This window comes from Ananas comosus, linkage group 3 (genome assembly GCF_001540865.1).
Source record: "Ananas comosus cultivar F153 linkage group 3, ASM154086v1, whole genome shotgun sequence".
Taxonomy (NCBI): Eukaryota; Viridiplantae; Streptophyta; class Magnoliopsida; order Poales; family Bromeliaceae; genus Ananas; species Ananas comosus.
Genome location: NC_033623.1, coordinates 4,373,589 through 4,382,781, shown reverse-complemented (window position 1 = coordinate 4,382,781; position 9,193 = coordinate 4,373,589).

Genomic DNA, 9,193 nt, shown 5'->3' with positions numbered 1-9,193 from the left:
CATGTAAGAAAAATGTAATAGTTGTACTTGAGTGACTTGGGATGTATTTTGGAAAAATGGATGTAATAAATAATGGAAGCTTTGTATTTTGTTTAAAGTATTCAAGATATAATGAATGCATGTATAGCTAGTTTACTTTCACTTGCTTTTGCTGCTTGCCCTCGTGCAAGCCATGTATATTGAAACTATTCCTGGGCTAATTCTTTAAACATGATGGTCGTTGTTGTTGAGCCTTGGACGGACAGGAAAGGTTCTATTCGTTCGACGTCTGTGCAAGTGCCCGAACCGACCAAATTGACGGTCGTGGGGCGTGACAATATCAAATTTTGCACAGTGATTGATTGGGATTAGAAGTAAATAAAGGCACATCTGTCGTTTTCAAATGACCACCTCAAGTTTAGTATTTTTTTTTTTGTTGCGATGCCCTTAACTTTAAGTTTTTGTATTTAAATTGTGATTACAGTTAAAATAAAAAGATATCATCAAAAATTCATTAATGATTTTATTAAATTTAATAATTTAATTGTTTCTAGTGAATAAAATTAAAATAATTAACTTTAAATTAATAGTCATATAATTTGTTAAACTTTTTATTGAAATAACTATAAAAACTCAAAAATATTAGAAGTTGAGAAGCCACAATGAAAAAAAAAAAAATTTGAGGGTCTAAGTCAAAATGGCATGTCGCTATACATTTTTGTCAGCAACATTTTGCTGTGCTGGGTCTACATGTTAACCTCTGTTAATTGTAATGGATGGTCTATTAGTAGTATCGACAGTAAGAACCTCATTAGGGATGAGCAATCTTTGACAAGATAGGGTGTTGTCGCGCAGATATTCCTTCGCAGGATGAGGATTCTGATTAAATGCTGGGACTTCTGTGCATCTTCTTTTATTGTTTTGCGATTTGGTGGCAAAAAGGGGGAGATGTGTGATGCTTGCTGCTTACTTTGTTGCTTTGCTTTTAGACTTAGATGCTTTGCTTTGACTAAGTAGGTGACTAAGATGTTGATTGCGTAGATGACTATGACTATTCATGTTTTTATTGCATATTTTGTATTTTGATTGCATGTTTTGGAGAATTTGTTTTGCAGCGAATTACAAGACTTCAAAACTCCGTGTCACGTCTAAGTCATAGCGTTTGTTTTAGGAATTGTATGAAATGTATTTTGTTTTATTGGATCGATCATACGAGGAGGTTGTCGTTTGGTGATTGTGATAATTTTTCGATTATTTTGTTTTTGTGTATTGGATGATCTTTGTATTATGTTTTGTCACGAAATCGCCAAAGGGAGAAATTGTTAAGGATTTTCTAGATTAGCGGATTTCGTTAAGTCGTGTGGAGTCTTGAAGGGTTGAAGACGATGATCTCAAGATTCGTGGTGAAAAGACTCGTCTATGATACTCATCTATCTTAGGTATGTGCGTTTATAATTTGTGGTGATTTTTGCACGTTTGTAAGTGTTTGGGAGACTTAGAAATGGTTTGTGAATGTTTAAAATTATCACGTCCTTGCCTCGCGCCGCCGCACCGCTCACGTGCGAACCTGTAACACCCCAAAACAACGTAGGGTGAGAACCAACTCCATGGTTCCGAGTAGGTACGGCCACCCAAGGGAAAAGCTCGACCAGTAGGTCCAAGGGAGGCAACAACATATTAGTTCAATAAATAGATATGAAATCATAATTTAAATGCAACTAACACATATCATGCTTTGCCTCACAAATGCAATAATGCTATTCCATATGCAACTTATGCAACAATGCAACCAAAGAAGTAAATCTATCGATTTTACTTCTATCTCGCTAACTAGCTCATGTTCAACTAGCTTCTAAGGTTTTGTTACCTTAATTTTACAGTTCAACCTCAACTAGTGTCTAAGGTCTCTACTGCCTTAGATCGTATCATGTACCACTAGCCTTTAGGGTTTCCACTATCCACCCGACTCGGCCTCGAGTCAATCATCGCGGACTACCGCGCACTAGCTGCATCTCTACTACAGCCTGGCTGCCGTCACAGCCTACCGCACCTCTTGACTTAGCCATCTGGCGGCGAACTCATTGCATCGAACCCAACAACGACTCAAGTCATGACTTAGCCATCCGGCGGCGAACTCATCGCATCACACCCAACAATGGCTCAAGTCGTGACTTAGTCATCTGGCAGCGACCACATCGCCCTTACCCAGCAATGGTTCAAGTCAATCTAGGCGGCATCATCCAATAAGCTAAATGGGCGAGGAGAACCAACATACCCATTTCAAGCTCAAGCTCATGTCATACTGGGCGAGGAGAACCAACATACCCGTTGAATCACTGCCGGGCGAGGAGAACCAACATATCCGCAGTTAGGATTCTATTTATGCCAATTCACTTACCAGGCGAGGAGAACCAACATACCCGTTGAATGACTGTCGGGCGAGGAGAACCAATATACCCACAGTCTTGATTCACTTGCGCTCAGTCGCAAATCTCATTCGCTGCACTAGCAGCCATCTTTCCTAGGGATTCCGGAATCCACTTCACATAGCTCAAGGATTGGTCTCAAACCCTATAATATCAACCTATCTAGGTCCGTTGTTCTTTACTATCTAGGCCCTCTTGACTCTAGGTTCAATGTCTCTATCACATAACCTAGGTTTACTTTAACTCTAGGTTTAATCCCCAACCTATGTCCTTTAACACTAGGTTCGATGTCAACCTATGTTTAACAACACTAGGTTCATATGTCTTTCTTATCCATCCTAGGTCCACGACACTAGGTTCAATACAACCTATGTTTACTAACACTAGGTTCAATGTCATCCATGTCCGACCTATGTTTATTAACACTAGGTTCAATGTCATCCATGTCCGACCTATGTTTATTAACACAAGGTTCGATGCCACTCGATCTAATATATAGATGTCCACATGCACATTTCAATTAACATAATCCTCTATATGTTAACTTGCATCCATCTAGCATTAGCTTTATGTCATTATGCATCTTCCTCAATGTGTCAACATATATATCTCATTGGTAGGCATTAAACATCAAGCATAATAAGATTTGTGCATCTCTATTATCTTATGCAACCTACCACTACATATGCATGCATCGATAATAAACATTACTCTAAGACATAAAGGCGACCTAGTCGCTTCGGTGAGCACAACCCACCTCGATTCGCTCTCCGATTGCTTGTAGTCACTTGCAATCACTCGTATCCGGCATGGCCCAATCTCGCAGTTGCGCACCAATCGTGCGCCGAATCGCGGCCCCAAAAATTATAGGTCTACGGTTTGCCGCCACGGTGCTCCAAACCCGTTTCCACGATTTTTAGTCGTCGCCTCGGCCCTCCAGGCGAAAACGAAGCTAAATAGTCCGTTTCTTTAATATCTTTGCACCGGCTCGACGAATCGTCGAACCGACTTCGCCAACGCGTTCGTATACCTAGCAATTAGGTTAATAAGGGTCCAATTGAGATCAAACCCAACTATACACAAAAACCCCCTTTTTGGAGCCCTAATTTGCAACTATACAAGAATCCCACATAAAGCCTCTAGATTCAAGCATAGATCAACTCCTTAGCATGCTAGTATTCCATTAAATCCAATTCTAGGGATTAAAAATCCATCTCTAAGGATCTACCATGAGAGAGCTCAAGCTTACCTCAAGAGGCTTGCTTCAATGGTTCAAGGAAGGAGATGAAGGTAAAGCTCCATCTTCTTAGCTTCTTCTCCTCCTTCTTCTTCTTCTTTCTCTTCTTTCCCTTCTCCTTTTTCTTCTTTCTAGAGAGAGAGAGAGAGAGAAGAGGAACGGTGAGGGAGTGAGGAAGTAATGAGAGAAGAGAGAGAGAAGCCCCTCTCATAACCCCTCATATGTCCAAATTGCATAAAGCCCCCTCCACTTTGCTCCTTATGCACTGCCCAGACTAGGCAGATTTCGTGCTCGGGGACCGGTCTCTCCAACCAAGGACCGGTCCCCTAGAGCACTGCCCCAGCCTTTCTCGCACAAGGGGACCGGTCTCTCCCCCAGAGGGACCGGTCCCCAAGAGCAGCTCTCTCGCAGGACACTCTGCTACAACTCCAACAGGTACGGGAACCGGTCCTTGCTCGAGAGACCGAACCTCGGAGGACCGGTCCTTGCCTGAGAGACCGGTCCCCGAGAGCAGTCCAGCACAGAATGGGCACTTGTCCATTTTCTACGCGTACGGGGACCGGTCCTCCAACTCAGGGACCGGTCCCCGAGAGCACAAAAGCTGCAGTCTTGCAGACTTGCTCCAACTTGCTCTCGAAGACCTCCTACAATGCACTTTATGCATTTACGACGCCTTCGGCCTTTCCAAAGCGTACCCAACTAACAACAGGTCGATTTGAGCGAGGTCCAACTCTCGCATGTCGAGAATTCAGGTCCTTACAGTCACGCCCCGGGACCCAGCGAAAGCCCGCCCGGTGCGTACCCAGACCCGCCATATGCCTACAACATATAAGGCGTCTATAACAAAGCGATAAATAAGCAACAATGAACATATATCTAGAGATATCAGAGCATACAACATCTAAATTCTAATGACAAGTAGAATATAGAGGAGCTAAATAACTAACATAATCCACAAGTAGATACATCAAGATCTCGAATATAAGTGCTAGACATACAAAAATGGTGGTCTCTACCCATGGGTACAAAGTCTCTCACTCTCTACAATAAGTACAAAAATAGATAGATGACCACCTAGCGTGAAACTCCTCGCTATCTAGCTAGATGTGATCCCCTTTCCGCGATCCCAAGCCTCTCCCGGTGCGGATGGCTCTGTAATAAAAACAACAAAATAGAAGGCGTGAGAACTATTTATCAATAGTTCCCGGTGGGCAAGCTGCTGACCTCAGCGAAATACACCACTAGGCGATGGAGGCAACAGTAGTAAGTTCTAATATTTGAATGGAATGAACAACATGTATATTAAATATGATTAAAGTTTGCTAAACTACTATGCCTCTACTTAGCATGAATTTCCACAAGTATAAATGCTATTCTAACATAAATATGCATGTGTGTAAATAACATGATGTCCACAAATTGTCACACCCCAATAATCCCACATTGGATCGGAATGAAAATGTGATTGGGTATATAAGAGGCCTAGACATTAGTAATAATAACTGGACTTAAGCATTTTGGGCCGGTGGTTGGGGCCAATGAGTTATTATTATTAGTCGGTTGGGTCATTACATTTGGTATCAGAGCCAATCACCAACCGAAAATGTGTGGCGAGTCTCGTCTGAGCTAGGGTCTGAAAGACAAGGTAATAGGCTATGCCAGAGTCTGTATGACAAGGTGACCGGCTATGCCAGGGTCTGGATGACAAGGCTAGCGAGACGAGTCTCACATTACCTGGTGATCTTGGGCTGTGTGTGTCATTGGACTAACGAGGACGTCAGGGCCTTAACGGGGGGAGTCTGTCATACCCCAATAATCCCACATCGGATAGGAATAGGGATGTGATTGGGTATATAAGAGGCTTAGACACTAGTAATAATAACTGGGCTTAAGCATTTTGAGCCGGTGGTTGGGCCCAACGAGTTATTGTTGCTAGTGGGCTGGGTCATTACACAAATATAACTAGTAATATGTCATTGTTTACTAATTTGTCCGATGTCCACTTTGCATTAAAGTTCAACTTTGTTCCAATCATATAGGACCTACACAAAGGTAATCCGACTTGCGTTGTGCCTAATGGCCCCGTGGTAGTCAACATTCCTACCCTAAGAATGAGCCTCCCCCACGACATCCCATTTAGGCGCCCAATCTCGCACGAGCGAGCTTATGTCGCGATAGCTATATCCGTAGTGCCGGCTTGTGGGGAGCGACCCTCACAAGCATGTGCGAATGAGCACAATGGCAAGCAAGCGTAATCATCGGTCTCAAGTCCAATGTCATCATGTTTAAAACATGGTATAAAAGCTAGTGACCCAAGGTCTATCATTATGTCATCATGTAGAAGTTTAACCGCCGTATCTGAAGCTGCAAAGGAAGCCTTCTGGTTCAAGAAATTTGTCGCAGAACTAGGTGTGATGCCATCGGATGCCATACCACTCTATCACGACAACAATGGCGCCATAGCCCTAGCTAAGGAGCCCAGGTCTCATCAGAAGTCCAAGCATATAGAGCGGCAGTTTCATATTATACGCGACTACCTCGACAAGAAATACATCGAGATGCAGAGAGTAGACTCCACGGATAACGTGGCAGACCCATTGACTAAACCACTTAGCCAACAGAAGACTGAAGTCCACCTTGAGAAGATGGGGCTTAGGTATATGGCTGATTGGCTTTAGTGCAAGTGGGAGATTGTTAGATGTATGCCCTAGAAGCCAATCAGGCCGACACATATATTCTTTCTAGGATCTAAATTTGCATTTGATTTTAAAATATTATGAATGTATTTGGGTTTTTATTTCCATTCATGTTGTGTATGTGTCCATGAATCATCCAAGGAATTAATAAGATGATGACATATATTCTCAAGAGTTGAGAATTTGAGACATGTGTCATTGGTAGTTAATTCCTAAATGCTCCCGATCAATGGATCATCATGGGAACGGTGATTGATCCGATGAGATTGGTGCATAGGTCGCTTCCCTTTTGGGTAGACGGGTCTCGAGTCAACAGTGTGGGGACACTAAAGCGAATATGCAGGTGGTTGTTAGAGAACAAGGGTACCGAGTGTGACCAATGCAAGAAGTCACTTGGATGTCTACTCAATCGTCAGTGACTTACTCATGTTGCAGTAGTGTGACTGGTCCTTTGACCTGCTGTGCCTCAGCCATTCACAATAAGGTTACTGTAGTTTGACTGTACATACACTTGGTCCCTAGCCATTCGGGTCCTTACGGTGCATGTTGGCTGCACTAGATTCATTGTAGGAATAGGGTGCGCACTTAGATAGATCTATCTCCCTTAGTAGATAGGGGTGTTAGTCCTATGTGATTTATGAGACCGAGTTTAGAAGACCTTGGCCAAGGCAGAGTTAATAGCGGAAAAGGGTTTCCGATATTAGAAACTCGAGTCGAATAAATTTAACATATGACAGACGATGGGGTTTGACAAGTTATTTCATAACCTCCGTCTAGTCGGGACTTATGATAGAAGGATTGTATCACACGGTAACTGCACAAAGAGGTTCAGTATTCCATTCACTGGAATGCCACTACAAGCTGCTAGGCATCACTAGTGGATTGTGAGACTCATGAGAATTATTTATATGATCGATAATTCTCATTGGGCTGAGTTGAAATTGTTCCGATCCACTGAAAGGAGTTTCAGTAATATTGTTGATAGTGATCAAAATATATCTTACTACCAGATAGAATAGAATCTATGGGGTCACACACATAAGAGGTTGTGATTGATTGGATAGCTAGATCGCGATTATTGAATCGCTGGAGGACCTAATTGTCAATATGTTGATAATTGGACTAATTTGTAATTGTTACAAATTAGTGGTATTAAAGTGTAAATGTTACATGAGAGGACTTACTAATAGTTAGTGAAATATAAGAGGACTTATGTGCAAATGTTGTATTATTAATTTGATATGATCAAATTAAGATAAAGTTCAAGTTGAATGAAATTAGAATTTGATCGATCTAACTAATTAAGGAAAGGATATATTTAAATTTAGATTTGTACTTATTCTTAATTGTCATTATATTATTAGAAAGAGGATTATATTCCTTTATATAATATACGGGAGCTTTTTAGAAAACCCTAGCCGTCATCTCTCTTCTCCTCTCTCTTCCATCTTCTAGCAAAAAGACGTCCTTTTGCAAGAAAGCTAGCACCCCAGTGAGGACATCGATCAAATCAAGAACCTCATGTGGATACCTATAGAGGCCGAACACGTGTGCGGCTTCAAGAGAACCCAATTTCACGATCATCAAATTGAGGTGAAGATCTTTCCACGAAAAAGGTAAAGATTCGATCTTCCTTTTCTTCTTTAATCTTAAATAACATGAGGGATCCTAATTACGTAGTTTTTGATATTGGATCTCGAGAGTTTTCAAAATCAAATTTGTTTGATTTCTTTTTCCACTGCGTTTTTACCGTACGCAATACTCTAACACTTGGGACGACCACAAATTATTTCAACGAATGTAGAATCCACCTTAAAAAAGATCCATACTCCCAAATGGCAAATCTTACAATACCAAAGGCCTAGGATATTACAAAAGTTCCACTTATCAAGATATTTATACCTGTAATATGATCAATGCAAACGAGGATTTTGCTGAACATTTGGTCGATGAACAAAAACCTCTTGAACCAAAAGGTGCACCTCAAGAGCTTGAAGATGGGGGACAAGCAACTGTAGATGAACTTCCCGAGATAAATCTGGGAACAGAAGAAGATCCCAGACCCACTTATATAAGTGCACTACTTTCAAAGGAAGAACAAGAGAAGCTAAAGACATTGCTAACAAAATTTAAAGATTGCTTTGCGTGGAGTTATAAAGAGATGTCGGGCCTTAGTCCAGAAGTGGCTGTTCACAAGTTAGCTATAAATCCTCAAGCTCACCCAATCAAACAAGCTCCTAGGAGGATGAGAGTGGATCTGGAAGAGCAAATCATTGTGGAAACCAAAAAGCTTATTGAGGCAGGCTTTATAAGGGAGGAGAAATATGCTAATTGGATCGCTAGCATCGCCCCGGTCAAGAAGAAGAATGGCCAAATTCGTATATGCGTCGATTTCCCGGGCTTAAATAAATCTTGCCCAAAAGATGACTTTAAATCTTGCCCAGAAGATGACTTTTCGTTGCCAATAACAGAACTAATGATTGACAACACGTCGAGATGTGAGATATTCTCGTTTACAATGACTCATTAGGATAAAATCAAATCAAGATGGCACAGGAGGACGAGAAGCATACGACATTCAGAACTCCTATAGGAATATATTGTTATAAAGTCATGCCTTTCGGCCTCAAGAATGCCAGAGCTACATACCAGCGAGCAATGACTAGAATATTTGACGATCTACTCCACAAGACAGTGGAGTGCTATGTCGATGATTTGGTTGTGAAAACAAAGAACAAAGAAAATCACTTCCAAGATCTAAAAACTGTCTTCGTCCGATTGAGAGAATACTAGTTAAAAATGAATCCGCTCAAATGTGCGTTCGGAATCTTTTCTGGTAAATTTTTAGGGTTCAT